Source organism: Mirounga angustirostris, unplaced genomic scaffold, assembly GCF_029215605.1.
Source record: "Mirounga angustirostris isolate CCGP_5_RB_7025 unplaced genomic scaffold, mMirAng1.0.hap1 SCAF_2, whole genome shotgun sequence".
NCBI lineage: Eukaryota > Metazoa > Chordata > Mammalia > Carnivora > Phocidae > Mirounga > Mirounga angustirostris.
In genome coordinates, this window is record NW_026991710.1 from 33,214,993 (window position 1) to 33,233,276 (window position 18,284).

The 18,284-nt window shown below is 40.4% G+C and overlaps 1 protein-coding gene across 6 annotated transcripts in view; it reads left to right on the forward strand.

The window, feature by feature from the left end:
* Window positions 1–10,733: 10,733 nt before the first annotated feature.
* Window positions 10,734–18,284, forward strand: part of N4BP2 (NEDD4 binding protein 2) — a 104,158-nt gene continuing 96,607 nt past the window's right edge. For 4 of the 6 annotated variants that reach the window (XR_010409338.1, XM_064584393.1, XM_064584394.1 and 1 more), the window contains exon 1: window positions 10,736–10,997. The gene's annotated coding sequence lies outside the window, so the exon portion shown is untranslated. Of the gene's footprint in view, window positions 10,998–18,284 lie in introns of all 6 variants that reach the window. The other 2 variants (XR_010409339.1, XM_064584395.1) reach the window with 1 other exon arrangement.

Consider the following 18,284-nt stretch of genomic DNA (forward strand, 5'->3'; position numbering starts at 1 on the left):
TCATTTCCTCTCTTTTTCTTGAGTAAGGCTGCTCTCAGAGAGCACACACTTTTTTCAGGATTTAAGACTTACTCGGTTCAGTGTGTTGCCTAGGGCCAACTTCTCCACTGGACACAGTAGGACCAATGTCTAGGGTCTAGCATACTTTCAGATGTCCCTAAAATGTTTTACTTTAATTTAAAATCGGAAGGAAAAAAATGAACTTGTAGGTTAAAGAAAATTTCTTTTTAAAGATTTTATTTATTTATTTGAGAGAGAGAACGAGAGAGCACAAGCAGGGGGAGAGGCAGAAGGAGAGATAGAAGCAGCCTCACTGAGCAAGGAACCCGATGCGGGACTCGATCCCAGGACCCTGGGATCATGACCTGAGCCGAAGGCAGATGCTTCACTGACTGAGCCACCCAGAAGCATCTGCCTTCGGCTCAGGATCCCAGCATCCTGGGATCGAGCCCTGCATTGAGCCCCACATCGAGTCCCGCATTGGGCTCCCTGCTCAGCGGGAAGCCTGCTTCTCCCTCTCCCACTCCCCCTGTTTGTGTTACCCATCTCTCTGTCAAATAAATAAATAAAATCTTAAAAAAAGTTTAAGGGGAAAATGTTTAATATATATATGTTAATATATATAACATATATATATTAATTCAACATCTTCATTATCCATTCATCAGTCAATGGACACTTGGGCTGTTTCCATATCTTGGCTATTGTAAATAATGCTGCAGTAAACATAGGGGTGCATATATCCCTTTGAATTAGTGTTCTTGTATTCTTTGAGTAAATACCCAGTAGTGAGATTGCTAGCTCATAAGGTATTTCTATTTTTAACTTTTTGAGGAACCTCCATACTGTTTTCCACAGTGTGGCTGCACCAGTTTGCATTCCTACCAACAGTGCACAAGGTCTCCTTTTTCTCCACATCCTCGCCAACACCTGTTGTTTCTTGTGTTGTTGATTTTAGCCATTCTGACAGGTGTGAGGTGATATTTCATTGTAATTTTGATTTGCATTTCTCTGATGATAAGTGATGATGAGTATCTTCTCATGTGTCTATTAGGCATTTATACATCTTTGGAGAATGTCTGTTCATGTCTTCTGCCCATTTTTAATTGGATTATTTGTTTTTTGGGTGTTGAGTTTTAAAAGTTGTTTATGTATTTTGGATACTAGCGCTTTATCGGATAATGGCATTGCAAATATCTTCTCCCATTCTTTTTGATTGATTGTTTCCTTCACTGTGTAGAGCTTTTTATTTTATTTTATTTTATTTTGATGTAATCCCAATAGTTTATTTTTGCTTTTGTTTCCCTTGCCCCAGGAGACATATCTTGAAAGAAGTTGCTATGGCTGAAAGAAGTCAAAGAAGTTACTGCCTGTGTTCTCTTCCGGGATTTTTATGGTTTCAGGTCTCACATTTAGGTCCTTAATCCGTTCTGAATTTATTTTTGTGTCTGGTATAAGAAAGTGGTCCGGTTTCATTCTTCTGCTTGTTGCTGTCCAGTTTTCCCAACACCATTTGTTGAAGAGACTTTCTTTTTCCCATTGCCTTTTCTTTCCTGCTTTCTGGAAGATTAATTTACCATATAATTGTGGGTTTATTTCTGGATTTTCTGTTCTGTTTCATTGATCTATATGTCTGTTTATGTGCCAGTGCCATACTGCTTTGATTACTACAGCTAATATAACTTGAAGTCTAGAATTGTGATGCCTCCAGCTTTGCTTTGCTTTTTTTTTTTTTTCTAAAGATTTTATTTGACAGAGAGAGAGAGACAGCGGGAGAGGGAACACAAGCAGGGGGAGTGGGAGAGGGAGAAGCAGGCCTCCCACTGAGCAGGGAGCCTAATGTGGGGCTCGATCCCAGGACCCCGGGATCATGACCCGAGCTAAAGGCAGACGCCTAACGACTGAGCCACCCAGGTGACCCCTTTGCTTTTCTTTTTTAAGATTGCTTTGGCTATTTGTGATCTGTTGTGATTCCATACAAATTTTAGGATTGTTTATTGTAGTTATGTGAAAAATGCTGTTGGTATTTTGATAGGGATTGCATTAAATGTATACATGGCTTAGGGAGGGTAGTATAGATATTTTAACAATACTTTTTCTTCCAATCCATGAGCATGGAATGTCTTTCCATTTCTTTGTGTTGTCTTGAATTTCTTTCATCAGTGTTTTATAGTTTTCAGAGTAGAGGTCTTTCACCTCTTTCGAACAGATTTTCTTGCAGCAACCCATCAAAACAATGAGAAATGTCTATGCTCTATCATGAACAAATGTTCAATGTAGGACATATTTTGAAACACCTATATCTGTAGGGGACTCAAAGCAAAATCTGGAACTGTTTTACGTGCTTAAAAAGCACTTATGGAGTGCCTGGGTGGCTCAATTGGTTAAGCGTCTGCCTTTGGCTCAGGTTATGATCCCAGGGTCTGGGGATCAAGCCCCACATCCAGCTCCCTGCTCAGTGGGGAGCCTGCTTTTACCTCCTCCTCTGTCCCCTCCCCCTGCTTGTGTGCGCTCTCTCTCTCATGCTCTCTCTCAAGTAAATAATCTTTAAAAAAGAAAAACACTTATGGGGCACCTGGGCGGCTCAGTCAGTGAAGTGTCTGCCTTTGGCACAGGTCATAATCCCAGAGTCCTGGGATGGAGCCCCCGCCTCGGGCTCCCTGCTCAGCAGGGAATCTGCCTCTCCCTCTCCATCTGCATTTCCCCCAGCTCATGATCTCTTTCGCTCTCTCTCGCTCTCAAATAAATAAAATCTTAAAAAAAAAAAAGCACTTATGTTAGGTGATACTATTATATTCAAAGAGCAAGTTGGAATTACAAATAACATTTTTCTAGGAAAATAATTATATTCTTAGTTTTTTTTCCTTACCTAGTTTACTTGATTAAAATTCTGTATGGGGTGCCTGAGTGACTCAGTTAAGTGTCTGACTCTTGGTTTTGGCTCAGGTCATGATCTCGTGTTCAGGGGATAGAGTCCTGCGCTGGGCTCTGTGTTCAGTGGGGAGTCAGCTTCAGATTCTCTCTCCCTTTCTCTCTGCTTCTCCCCCTGTTTGTGCATGCTCTCTCTCGCAAATAAATAAATAAATAAATAAATAAATAAAATCTTTAAACAACAACAACAACAACAAAAAACCCTATATATTTCTTTGAGTTTTAGCTTTAAGGCAATTAAAATTTTAATTCTCAAAATGATTGAAGTTTTTAGTTAACTTCAATTTAAAATTCACTGATGATAGAACTAAGGCATTATTACTTACAAATGAATAAAAATAAGTTAGAGAACATATATAATCCTTTCAGTTCAGTTAGAGAGTAAACTAATATTTATCAAGCTCCTCACCCGATACGTATCAGGCATTTCCTTAGATATTTTCATCTATATTGTCTCATGTGATTCTTACAATGGTTCTCTAAAGTTAGCATTCTTATCCCTGCTTTACAATTGAGGAAACTGAGGCTAGGAATAACTAATTATCTTTACAGAGCTCATATATTAATGACATGGCAGAACTAAAAATGAGAACCCTACAACCATTTAAAAGCCAATATTATTTTCCATTTCACCATCCTACTCCCCTCAGTAAAAATGACAATGATGATCCTTTATATGTATATGTCTTAACTCAGAAAAATTGCCATAGTCTCCTTAAAGATGGGGGTTGTGTCTTTTACTTTTACAATATCCCTAAATTCTCAAGAAATATTAGTTGAAAAAAGAATAGCTCCTGATATATATTTACATATTTATTTATTTATATGTATATATTTAAAGATTTTTATTTATTTATTTGACAGAGAGAGAGACAGCGAGAGAGGGAATACAAGCAGGGGGAGTGGGAGAGGGAGAAGCAGACTCTCCACTGAGCAGGCAACCTGACGCAGGGGCTCCATCCCAGGACCTTGGGATCATGACCTGAGCCAAAGGCAGATGCTTAACGACTGAGCCACCTAGGCGCCCCACCTGATATTTAATGTTATTTAATTTTTCAGTGGGATTTCAATGATACAAATAAATTGTGTTCTTCTACCCCTTAGTGTATATATGCAATTATTCTGACTTACTTTACAGCCGATATAATTTCATCATCCTGTTTAAATTCACCTTATATAAGAGGTGTATAGGGGTGCCTGGGTGGCTTAGTCAGTTAAGTGTCTGCCTTCGGCTCAGGTCATGATCCCAGAGTCCTGGGATGGAGCCCCCAGCCAGGTTCCCTGCTCAGTGGAGAGTCTGCTTCTCCCTCTCCTTCTCCTGCTCACGGGCACTCTCTCGGTCACTCTCTCTCTCTCACAAAAAAAAAAAAGGTGTATAAACACAAATGAAGCGTCTTTGCTATAATTCTTGGAATGTGCATTACAATACCAGGCTCATACAAAATATATTTAACTTCATCTGTAGGCTATTTTAACTCTAGGAGTTGTTTTACAAATATTATTCTGGACCTTCTAGGACTTTCCCAAGTTCTTCCCATCTTTTCAATTCTGGGAAGGATGCTATAAAATAGATAGTACTATCCATAGATTTGAAAACATGTTGAAAGAAATGGATACCACCTCCAGAAAGGTTTAGCCTCAAAGTGTTAAGTAGTCCTGGGTCTTGGAAATTTATATTTGAATATGCTCAAATAATTGCTCTGGAAATGGTGCTCTTCTTGCTCTAATGCTTTTCCTTTCAAAATACAAATCAGCTTAAACCAAACCAACAAACTTGTCCTACAATCCTCAAACTCCATCCTAATAATTAGCAAAATTGAAGAAATCGTCTTTCAGAAATGCTATCACCAAACATTCACTGAGAAGTCTCAGCTCTTAGGCAGGATCAGAGAGGAAGGTCTATTAAGTGGAATGTGCTACTTGGCCCCAGGCCCAGTTTATATTTTCCATCAGCAAACACTACTTTTACTTAGGGTGAATTTCTTTTAGAATGCCTGTTGAGGTTGCCCTCTCTCAACTTGAAAGAGGTGAGGTTTTTTTGCGTGTGTTTCTTTTTGTTTTTTTAATTTTTAAATAGTACAATCGAATTTTGAGAACCCAAATGGATTTCATTATAATAATGTCACATTTCATTTTAACAAGCATTTACAAAAAACCTACTAAATAGTTAAACTCTGTTGGACACCACTATTAGAAAACACCTCAAGTTAACCTAGGCCCAAAAAGGGCGGTTTATTTTAATAAAGGGAATGTTTTAAAGAAACCAAGGAGAGGCATGCAGCTAGCCCTGGGAAAGACTACAACCAAATCCTTGAGAGCCCAGATAGTATTTTCTTTCCATCTCTCAATCTGCTTTGTCTGCTTCATTCTTTCTGGGACAGATTCCTTTCCTCCCCAGGCTTCTTGCAGAATAGATCTGCCCCCAACTCCTGAGTTAACCCCGTACAGGCTTAGCTGCACAAAAAACTGTATCTCTCTAGAATATTTTATTCTTAAATATTTTTAAAAAATATTAAATAGATTCTTTTGTTTCAAAAAGGTACAGTGAAAAGTCTTTTCAGCCCTTTTCCTCTAGTTACCTATTTCTGTTTCTCCAAGGCAACCAATGGAACCAGTTTCTTCCAGCTCCTTCCAGACCTATTTAATGTATGTATGATAAAACACATTTATCTATCTTTCTGTCTATCTATCTAGGTATTCTTCTCTCCCCATTTTTTCCCACTAATGGCAGTATAACACATACACATTTTCACTGAACAGTTTATTCTGAAAAATGTACAGTTATCAGCATTTAGAGAATGCCATAGGATTCAGTGTTGTAATGTAACATATTTCACCAGTTCTCTATTGATAAACATCTAGGTTTCCCCCATTTTTTTGCTATTACAAATAATGTAGCAATGAAAACTGGAACACACACACTTAAGAGTAATTTTTCTTTTTCTGTGAACAATCTTTTTCATGCTTTGTCTATTTTTTTCTATTTTATTGGTATTTTTCTTATTGATTTCTAGGTATTTATATATTAGAGAAATAAGTCATTTGTCTCTGATTTGAATTGCATTTTTTTCTTGTTTATCATTTGATTTTACTAATGATGCTTTTTGTCTTTGTCCTAATTCTAAAATTTCCCAGGAAGGGCTAACTGGATAAAGACACCTACTCTTGGTTAATTCACTGTGGCTGGGGAGGTAGAGTCATTTTTTAAAAAAATCCTGGAGTGCACTTTATGGAATGGGGGTAAGTAAAACTAAGGGGAAATTGTGAGTGAGGAAGTACCCTAAAAGGGGTCCACTACATTTCAATGTGTAAAGAACTGGGGATACGTCTTCTTGCCTAGGGAAAGAGGGCTCACAGCTTAGCAAAGATACACAACGACAAATAGTCACCATAGCAATCGGGTAAGAGAGGATATTATAAATTGCTGTGGGCATAGAGGAAGAAGCAGCTCATTATGTTTGGGGTATCTGGGAGAACTTTACAGGAGAAAAGGAATTTGAGCTGGGTTTGTAAAGACAGAAATAAGTGAAAATGAATGATTGCTGGCCAAGGGCTTAACATCATTGAAAGTAGGTTATATTGGGAGGTGTATGATGGTCACAAATGGAAGAGTAATGTGACTGACAGAAAGATGTCCCCAGGAATGGTTACGGGATGTAATATTTCCTTATTGGTAAATGATATGAAAGCTTAACACTTACATAAAGCTGGAGCTACCACAATATGCTTCTGGACTGAAGAGTGGCTTCCTGTAAAAATCCCCCACAAAGACAGAACTGTGGTTGCTATCATACCCACAGGATTCTCCCAGGCATGAGAAAGCTATCCTTGCCATTCTGCAGTTCTGGTTCTCCTAGGGTTTTTTGTTTGTTTTTAACCCTCTCTTTGCCAATCCCATTTCTACTTTCCCTGTCAACTTCAGAGACTGCCTCATGCCTGCCTACTCACTTATGGAGAAATTGGGTAAAACAAGGATAGATTTCTCAAGGGCATTCCTCGGTGTTTCTAGGCTTGAGGGTCTATTTGAAGTCCATTTCTGTAGGATTAGTGGCAGGATTTGGACGCATGGGCTGAGGGGCTGGGATTTTATCTTCAACCATATAAATGAGTGTTTCTTCCCAAAACATGTTATAAAATTTTATGCCCTGAGATGCTCTCCATGGATAATGATTTTTGTCAAGTAAATTTGGAAATATGTAACACTATTCCTTTTATAATGTACAATGTCATATTAAAATCTCTGAGAATTTATTCAAAGGACAGAATGCAATGAGAAGCCTTCCAGTTTAAAAGAAAATGTATAATTTGCCCTTCATTTGCATATTTTCTCATATAATGTTTCTTACAATTATGAGAAAAACTAAAGTAGTGGGGAGCTGTGAAGTTTCTGAGACACAGGCAGGTTCAGTTTTTCATGAAGTTTTCACTCAGCCTGCAATGGCCTCGTTCTCATTTTTTTGTTTCAGTTTGCTTATTTTTGTTATTTGTTTGCTTGCTTATTTTTTGGTATTGTTCTTTGGTTTCTCAATAGTAGGTTGACTTTTTTCTCCTCATTCTGCCCCCCACCCAGCTTTACTGAGGTACAATTGATAAAATTGTATATACTTATGTGTGTACAACGTGATTTAACATATACAGTGAAATGATTAACACATCCATCACCTTACATGGTTACCTCGTGGGTGCATGTGTGCATAGAATACTTAGGATCTATTCTCTTAGCAAATTTCAATTCTCAAAAGTTATCTTCTCTTGGTAGATGTTGTTTGTTAGTATTCTATTCCTTCCTCAGGATATTTGTTTCCTCATTTAAAAATTTTTTAAACACCACTTTATTGCCTGCCTTTTATAAATAATTGCACAAAAAATAATTTTTCTTCGTGATTGAGTCCACTAATAACTGCAAGTAATAACTACCTTCTATTGAGTCTTTACTTTTACATGGTTTCATTATTTTAATTAATCAGAAAGTGAATATAATGAATGCATTTGAGAGATGAGAGAATGAGTTTTAGAGGGCTTAAAGTAATTTTCCCAAAGTCACAGAGCTTGCAGCTCTTGTTGAGCGTGGTAAAGCAATCCTTTATGAAGTCCACTGATACTTATTTACTTTAGATAACAGCAATATTACCCACTATCCAGTTTCCACCAGATTTAAAGTTGAAAAACACAGGGGTTCCAGCATACATTGGTCCTACTTTCTTTTAATGAAGTTCTTTCAACAGTGCTATTCTAGGGGCACATGGGTGGATCCGTGGTTCTGTCTGACTTTTGATCTTAGCTCAGGTCTTGATCTTGGGGTCTTGATCTTGGGGTTGTGAGTTCGGGTCCCGTGTTGGGCTCCACGCTGGATGTGGAGCCTACTTAACAACAACAACAACAACAAAACAATGCTATTCTAAGTTTAGTTGGGAATGAAAACAAGTATTTATCAGCTACGATGTAGAGGAGGAAAAAATCCTGAGACAGATTTTCTTTGATTTGCCATATGCTGTGTTATAGAGTAATGCTCACTCATTCTTTTATTCAGCAAATATCCATGGAGTGTTTTGTACAAGGCTCTGAGTTTGGCAGTGAGGAATAAAAGATTGAATGGGAAGTGGAAACTATCTTCAAGGAACTGATGAACTACTAAAGGAAATTATAAATATGTAAATAATTATAATTAAGCAGAATGCTCTGAGTCAAAATCAAAGTATAGGAATGTGAAAGCAGAGATTAGTTTTGATTGGGAGGAAATCATACTTATGTTCTAAACATAAACATCAACAAGCAGGTTTAGTATTTAGCCATTAAATAGGCCAAAGATGGCTTTAGACAAATATAAAAGGTTTATTTATGATGCATTGGCCATTTTATAAAAATCCAAGACATTTTCTAAAACAGAAACTATTATTTCCTTAAAGGCCATCTTTCATATAAAGAAATGGCAGGGCTCATCTTATTTATAGTATTAGGTTATAGGCATTTTATCATTCTTCAGATTCATCTGGCATTTTAGAGAATTAAATATTTTAACTAATTAATTGTAATGTAACCAATTGGAAGATTACAGAGAGCAGAGTGTGATCAAGAGTAGCAATTTGGCATTTAAGGTACATCAAGATAATCATTCAAAGATTCTTAAATTTCTTTTTTTTTAAAGATTTTATTTATTTATTTGACACAGAGAGATGCAGCAAGAGAGGGAACACAAGCAAGGGGGAGTGGGAGAGGGAATGGGAGAGGGAGAGTGGGAGAGGGAGAGGGAGAGTGGGAGAGGGAGAAGAGCAAGGAGCCTGATATGGGGCTTGATCCCAGGACCCTAGGATCATGACCTGAGCCGAAGACGCTTAACGACTGAGCCACCCAGGTGCCCCTTAAATTTCTTCTTTGAAATTAATATATGATATTGAATGAGAATGAGCATGATAAACAATCTATTTATCCAATGTTTTAACCCAATGCTGATGTCTCACCTTTTGAAAGATGTGTTGTACTTTTCCTATTGGCTTAGAATTTAAACCAATAAGGAAGGAGAACATTTTTATAAATATTCACAAAGGAAAGCTGGCATTGTGAATGTCGAGTAAAGATTGCTTTGTTCTTCATTTAAGTCTGACTTTCAGAATTTTGTAATAATGTAATATCAATATTTTTCTTTTATTGGTGTACTAAGCACTCGTTTTTTAAAAATTCAGGCTGGATGATGTCTTGGCTTCAAATATATTTTCCCAATGTTAAGAACACTTTCTTATTGTTCAGACAAGAAGTGATGAATCTTTAAAATGTTCAAAGGAAAATCAAGAATTTAAATGTATTTTTATTACCATGGTGAACATATTTCATACGAACAAAATTGATACTAATTTGCTAGATTTGTTTGAAGTTCATAATTACTAGGGTTCTTTCATTTCTAAAGTGGCATATATCACTGTTATTAGTCTCTTTTAATTGCTGTTCAGAGGCAGAGTTAATGTTAGGTTCTCAGCAATAGCTATTTATATCTTGATATTCTGTGTACTTTATTAAAATTTTTGTTTTGAAATTTAATAAAAACGTTAGTAAAGGTTTTTGTATTGTAATTTCTTAATATTGGGACTCAAGGATCTCTAATAATACAAAAAAAATACAAAAGAAAAAAAAACCTTTGTATTTTTGTGTATAGTTGGTTTCATTAGAAAATTTACCATCCTGAGGTGTCTGCTTAAAAATTTCTGATTCTAAAAAAACCCCACTAGAATGTTTTCATTGAGTGTGAGTAGGTATTCCAGTTAGACCCAAATGAAGATAAAAATCCACTTGAACTTATCCCAAATTTCCACTCAGTTTAAAGCAATTACTACAACACGGACAGTCTGTCTTTTGGACGCAAAGAAATACTTTGTCAGGACGCTATTTTGTTTCTCTATGAAAAACAATGAAGGTGGAATAAAAAGTAATTGCAAAGGGAGTAGAACAGAGGAGAAAAAAAAAAAAAAGGATCAGCAAGACCACCATCACCACCAGAAAGCAAGGGTGAAAAATTCATGCACCTGAAAACATTGATTTCACGTCAGAACACGGAAAAAACCAACTAAAGAAAGCAGACTTTAGGGGAAGAAACGGAGCAGGCGTAGGAGAAGGGCTAACAGTTAAGTGATCGCAAAAGGGAAGAAAACCTCGTTGCTTTTTCTTGGTATCTGAAAACCGAAGCTCTAACTGGAGGGCAGAGGTCAGTGCCTGCAGCGCCGCATTGCAAACAAACCCACGGTTTGGTGCTTCCGCAAGCGTGGTCGGACCGACGTGGGCAGCGCTGGTTGGGAGCCGACAGTCTCCGTCCCGGCCGCGGCCGCCGTCAACTCCTTTGTCTCCCGCCGGCGAGGCGGCCGGCGCGCCCGGAAACCTCCGCGGGCAACGCCGCGCGCGCAACTGCCGGGTTCGCGCGCCCGTCGCCGCGGCCCTGCACGCCCCGAGTCTACAGCCCAGTGAGGCAATGCTGAGGCGGTCTAGCTCGCCCCGCCGTTCCTCCCAACTTGCCGCCGGGACCCGCGCGCTGGCGGGCCCGCCCCGGCTCTTATTTCCTCCCACGCCTCGACCAGTACTGAGTACGACCCTGTGTTTCTGTTTTGCTTTTTGGGTTGGGAGGGTGCAGAGGGCTAGAAACAGCCGTGGTTTCCCGCGCCCTTTACTTCGGCAAAAATTTGGGGCCCCTTATTGATAACGTTCACGGGCTCCAAACAGCTCCCGCCTTCCCCGAAAACTCGACACACTGAAAAGGGCTTGCTCCTCCCTGTGGCCGCTCCACCAGGAAAGGGGGAAACAGGATTTCGGGGGAGCTTTTTGGTGGTGGTGGTGGTGGTGGTGGTGGTGGTGGAGGGACGGGTCCGATGCGGCAGAATCGGCCAGGCCCGGACTCGCTCTCCTGAGGGAGCGGGAGAGGCGGGAGCGCCCGCGGGCCCGGTCTCCGGAGCCGGCCCCGCGGGGCGGGCCGACGCGCCATGGCGGAGCTCGGGGACGAACCAGAGGTCGCGGCGGGGAGCCGGCTGGTGTGGGGGAGGCGGAGGGCGGTGAGCCACCTGAACGACGTGGCAGCCATTCCCTACTTCCCGAGACCCCTCCCCATTCGGCCGCCCACCCGCCCTCTCGCGGCTGGCGGCGGCGAGGCTGCTCTTCCCGGGCCGGACAGAGAGCGGCAGTGTCTCCCCGCCCGGCACTCGCCGCGCGTGTCTCCCCCCCCATACCCCCCCCCGCGGCCGCCGCTGCTCGCCAGCCCAGCGCCGCGCCGGAGAGCGCAGTGGCGGCGGCGGGAAAGGGCTGCGGACTCGCGGCGCCGCGTCGCGCACTCGACGACGCGGCCCCGGCCTCGACGCCCTCCACCCGCTCTCGGAGCAGGTAAAGGCAGCGGGTGGTAGGCGGGGCGGCGGGTCCGGGAGGGAAGGGATCCCGGGGCCCCGAGCCGAAGCGAAGGGCCTGAGGCAGCGGCGGGCGGCGCTACGACCGAAGCCCAAGTCCCCGAACGTGGGGGCCGGCGCGGGCCGCTTCCAGTCCGGCCCGCGGGCCTGGCCGCCTGGACGGAAGGGAAGTGAGGCGTCGGTGAGAGGCGGGTCCTGGCGTGCCGCCCGAGGCCGGGCGAAGGCGGGGGCCGCGGCCGCTTGCCCGGCCTCCCAGTCCCGGGCGGGCCTCCAGGCCCCAGACACACCCCTCTCGACCCCCCGGAGCTGCTTCCCTGTCGGTTCCCGCCGGGACTTGACCTTGTGCCCCTCCGAGCACCTTCGGCGTTTCCCAGGCGGAGCCTTCTCGGAACTTCGGGCCACCCTCCCGAGCACGTAGTCCTAGCAAAGCCGTTTATTTACTCACTTCTTCATATCCAAACACAGCCTCTCACTCCACACGTTCCGATTTTGGATACTGTGGGGAGACATCCCGGGTCCCTGGTATTTGTGCCTCTTTGACCCTCGTCCGCACCCCCTCCCCCACCGCAACTTTGATCCTCTCTGGGACCTTGCTTGAACCCTTCTGTCATCCGGACCTTCTCCGAGATGTTCGTTTGGAAATCCGTCCTCGATAGAGTGAGTCATCTGACCGGGGGCACAGTTTATTCCTTAGGCTCTTTTGATTAAAACAGTCAACACTACCCACCCCCCGCTTCAGAGAGCTAGAGTAATAAAGTGTAGATGCCAGATCACGCTTGGTGTGGCTTATAAAGAATCTTCCTTTTCGCAACAGCCTTTAGAACTAGGAATCTGGTATTTGTAGCAGGGACAGGTTTGTACACATTCTCGCCATGCAGTGGTTGTAATGTCTCCATAGCGCAGTTCCGACTTGAGGGCAGGATTGGCTGGTTTTTCTACTCAACATCTTTAAGCCAATCAAGAAGCGCTGCTTGCCTGGAGACTGGTTAACTCAGAAAAGGTGGGGATTGGTTGAGCGCAGAGAAGAAAATCCTGGTGATCAACCTGGTCTCTGGGAAAACAATGACTGTTGTGCAGATGCCTCTCTTCTCTCACTTTTTTTTTTAATGTTATCTTTTCATCCCAGCATCAGCTTTTTCGTTCCGTTTTTATTATTTTTTCTTTCAAACACCCAGCTCTCTTTTGTAACTCGTTTGAACCATCTTTCAATTTTCAATGAAAGAATCCTTACACACTTTAAGAAATGTAAACGTCATGTGTTTTGATGCTTGGCTTGTTCAGTTTTCTAACACTGTTCGTTTTTAAAGGTCAGAATTTAAATCAATAATTTTTAGTTTCTATGCTAGATAGAGCCTTTATCATTTAAGTGGTTCTGCCAGAATAAGGGGGCTGCAGTGGTGGAGATGGTGGGAAGAATAGGGAAGAAATGGCTGCTTTTGTATGAGGAGCCTACAATTTAGTTCATGAAAAAAGACTAGTATATTAATGGAAAAAAAAAAAAAGTGCAAAATCCCAGTGCAGAAACCCAGCATACAGTACTGACGAATGTCAGTTTGTGTACCTGTTGACTTTAATAGCTTTTAGGGGAAGAGTAAAGAGGACCAAGTGTTGGACTAAATAGAAAAAGTGGGCTTAGGTTATCAGAAGAATATTTTTCCTTTATTGAAGTGGGTTTAGTACCTTGTACACAGTAGAGGCTAAGTAAATATCAGTGTAGGTGCATATTTTTTTTAACAATATCTGAGGATTTTCCTTCTTTTAGAATCTCCTTTTCTGTCTTCAGGATTATCCATGGTTGTGCTTGTCTTTTGATATGCAAAACAGTAACCATTTATTAGTCAATGTGAATTTTGGGAAACAGCTATCATTTTTGCCTTTCTTCCCTTCAGTTTTTTATATGCAAACTCATGCTGTCAGTCTTGTGAAGAATATGTCAGGCCAGATATTGAATCTTAATAGATCCCTATTAAATGCCTTCAGAAGTAGTTTTAGGAATTAAAGAAGAGATTGACATTTTATTTATTTATTTATTTTTGAGATTGACATTTTAAAAAATATTTACCATGCCAGGCAGTGAATAAGTCAGAAGTCATTATCGGCCTAATCACCTTCATCCTTATAGTAATAAAAGTGGCCACCACATATCTGTTTATGTATGTGCATACATATATATATGTATATATGCATGTGTGTGTGTATATATGTATGTATGCCAGGCACTGTTTTAAGCACTGTATATATGCTGCTGTATTTAATTTTCACAGTTCTATGAGATTTGCACTATTATTGGTACTGTTTCACAGATGAGGAGACAGACAATATGAGAAATGTGAAGAAAGTTGTCCCAATATAAGCCAGCTGGTATTTAGCAGAGCCAGGATTCAGTCAATTCTGGATCTTTGTGACCCAGAACCTTACTCTTAGCATATTCTTTTTGTGGCCCTCTGAAACAAAACCTTTGATATCAAGTAAATCATGACATTTCCAAATATCTACCATTCCTCCCATCAGTTGTAAGATGGATTATTTTATGTACCTCTACAAAACCAAAAAAAACTCCAAGTAACTGTGATATGCCATTGATTTTAGGATGGTCCTTACTGCAGAAATGTAAAAGTGTCTTAAAATTGATGAAATAAGGTATATTAGTTTGTCACATAAACATTTTTTCCTTCTACATTACAGTTCAATTTACTTATGTAAGATCATATACAGATTTTTTTTTTTAAATCATATACAGATTTTAACATTACTCTGAATTTTGGTTTATTGAATTTACTTTTAAGTAAGTACCTTCCTACCCACTGTACTAAAGTTTTAAAATATGTCTAGGTGGGCAGACTGTTGGAAGAATCTCAGCCTTGTTCTCCAGAAACTATTTTAGTAGTATGTCTAGATTCAGGTTAATTAATTTGTGCTATCCAAACTCACATAACTTTGAAAATTGAAAAAAATCATTTCATTAATTTCCATGGAGGAAGAAACTAGCTATGCCAGCTAGGTTTTTATGACTATTAGTGCAATTAGTAGCAGGAAGAACCTACATGTTGCACTTGGCTGAGCACTGGCTCTGGGTCTATCAATTCCGCTAAACCTCACTAGACTGATGGTGGACACTATTTTTCTAAACATGGATTGTTCATATCCTTTGATCATCTGTTACATCTGTTTCTCTTAAAATTTTGAGAATGGTCCAAATATATGGTTATTAGTGTCTTTTTTCTTGAAAATATTTTTCTCTAGCTTGTTGTTTTACTTTTTGGTTATTTTATTTGTCAGAAGTTTAAAATGTTCATACATGAATCCATCGTTCTTTTCCTTTGTTATTGCTTCATATTTCCAAATTAAAAAATTTCATTGTTCTACAGATGTGATAATCAGTTTTTTCTAATATTTCTAAGATTAACTTTGTAATCAATTTAGGATAAATTCTAAGCATAAATTTATAATTCTAAGGTGATACCACCTTAATTGTTTTACAAATTACTATTAAATCATTTTATCACTATTAAAAACTTTAATCTCGGGCGCCTGGGTGGCTCAATTGGTTAAGCGACTGCCTTCGGCTCGGGTCATGATCTCGGAGTCCCGGGATCGAGTCCCATATCGGGCTCCCTGCTCGGCGGGGGGTCTGCTTCTCCCTCTGCCCTCTTCCCTCTCGTGCTCTCTCTCATTCTCTCTCAAATAAATAAATAAAATCTTTAAAAAAAAAAACAAAACAAAAACTTTAATCTTCTTGTTTTGGAAAGCCTATCTTATTACATGTAAATTTTGAGATATAGTTAGGACTTTTTCTGGACTCTTGATTTCTTACAATAGTTCCTCAATCTTTTATTGAATTTTTGTGACTGTACCATTTCATAATGCATAATATGCATTAGTTTGTTTTTCAGTGGGCTCCATGCTCAGCATGGAGCTCAATGTGGGGCCTGAACTCAAAACCCTGAGATCAAGACCTGAGCAGAGATCAGGACCTGAGCTGAGATCAAGAGTTGGTCGCTTAACAGACTGAGCTACCCAGGCACCCCTCAATAATATGCAGTAGTATTTAGGGGCATCTGGGTGTCTCAGTTGGTTAAGCGACTGCCTTCGGCTCAGGTCATGATCCTGGAGTCCCAGGATGGAGTCCTGCATCGGGCTCCCTGCTCAGTGGGGAGTCTGCTTCTCCCTCTGACCCTCCCCCCTCTCATGTGCTCGTTCACTCTCTCAAATAAATAAATAAAATCTTAAAAAAAAAAATATGCAGTAGTATTTAGTAGAGGGAATTTCCCCATGTTACTTTTTTTTAAGAAAAACATTTTTATATATCTTCTATTCATTAAATTTAAGAGTTACTTTGGGAAACTGACATGAATGATATTTACTTTTTTTTTGTTCTGAAGCAGGGTATCTTTTTAATTAATTAATTAATTATTTAAAAGTGGAGCCCATCGTAGGGCTTGAACCCACAACCCTGAGATTGGACCTATGCTGATATCAAGTCAGTTGCCTAACCAATTGAGCCACCCACACGCCCCAAAGCAGGGCATTTTTTTTTTTTTTTTTTTAAATTCTGTGTTTGAATTTTATTTCTTCTGCCTGGAGTGTTTTACTGTTTTCTCTGTCCTCCTCCCCCTAACCTTTGAACCTTTGATATATTTCCAGTATACACTTAACTGCTATGCTGAGCTCCTTCTTCCCTCCCTCTACTAACTGAGCTTCACTGAATCTTCCTTTTTTTCCCCTGCTAACACTGGTCCCAACCTAATTACTTTAGGTATGTAGGTATTAAATAAATATTGGCATAAATAGAAGAGATATTTTACTTTTAAAAATATTTCTCTATTTACCATCTGTATTCTGGTAATTCTCTGTCTCCAACCCAAAGCTCTTTTCCTGATAAGTGGACTCATGTATCATCTATCTTCATGACATGTCCATTTGTATGCTACCATCAGTACTAAGCATATCCCAAACTATAGTCATTAACAACTTTCCGTCTCCCATCCTCAAACCAAAAATACAGAATAGACTGTTTCTTTTCGGTCTTCTTTCTAGGGGAAGATTAAATGAGATAATGTATGTGTGGTAAGAATTTAGTAAATAGTAGACATTGTGAATAATAACTTGGCAGAAACATGGGCTATTCCTTGTCCTCTCTTTTTGCTTTCACATTCTGATTGATCACTGGGCCCTGCTGGATTCTTTCTTCTTAATATTTCTTACCTCTGTGCCTTTTCCCTATCCCCAAGGCTACCATCCTGCTCAAGGTTAGCATCATCTCTCTCATCAATCCCCTCCTAAGTGGTTATCCCTGCTTCCAGTCTTGCCTTCCAATCCTTCCCCCCCCCCCCGCCATTTTAGCCAGAGTAATCTATCTGACACAGCTGAACATATAACTTCCCTGCTAAAAAACCTTTTTGTGACTTTTCATCATCTTTAGGATAAAGTCAACTTCTTAATTTGGCTTTCAGGATCCTCATGATCTGGTTTCTATTCACCTCTTCATCTTCATCCCTTCTCACTTTTTCCCTTTGCTTTCAATGTGCTAGTCATGTTCAGTTACTGGCATTTCTTTCTTAAAATGCCAGATTTGTTAAATCTAAGCCTGAGTACAGGAGCTTCCCTCTGTCTGGAATGCCTTCTCTGGTTCCCTGCTTCCCTCCCCTTTGGTTTTGTTATCTCATACTTGTCTTTCAGGTCTCAGTCAAGATGATAGCTCTATGGGGAAGCTTTTTTTGATATCTCAAGGCCTGGTTTAATGTTTGTTCCATGTCTTCTGTTTGTTTCCCTAGCCAACTCTGTATTATCACATTGTTATAGTTTGCTTATCTGTCATCTCACCATGTAGTGGTTAGGGTGTAGTGAAAGAAAGAGGTGAATTGACTATCTTAAAAAATGATGTGATTTGCATGGAGGGAATTAAGTAGTTATTTTGGGGTTTACCTAGTAGGGAAGGGAAGGAGACACTATATGTTAGATGAAAATTTTCTTTCTTTTTTTTTTTTAAGATTTTATTTTTGCAAGAGAGAGGGAGATGGGGGTGTGGGGGCGGAGAGGAGAGCGCATGCACAGAGGGAGAAGTAGACTCCCCGCAGAGCAGAGAGCCTGATGCTGGACTCCATCCCAGGACCCTTGGATCATGACCTGAGTTGAAGAAAGATGCTTAACTGACTGAATCACCCAGGCGCCCCAGATGAAAGTTTTCTAAGTTAGGAAAGGCATACTAGGTAGGCCCTTTTATAGCGTCAGTGAAATACATCTTTACATAAAATTTCCATATATTCAGTTTCTCTGTTTGTTAGGACTTTTTGGATTGCAAGTAACAGAGATACAGTTTGAAATAGCCTGTTTCAAGGGAAAAGTTACTGGCTTAATAACCATATAACAGAAATTGTATGGATAGAGATGGCCATAAAGACTAAGGTAGGAACTTGCCCATAGGTAGGTCCTTCCTATACTTAAAATCTGTGCATACTGGTGCCGTTTCTCCCATTGTGG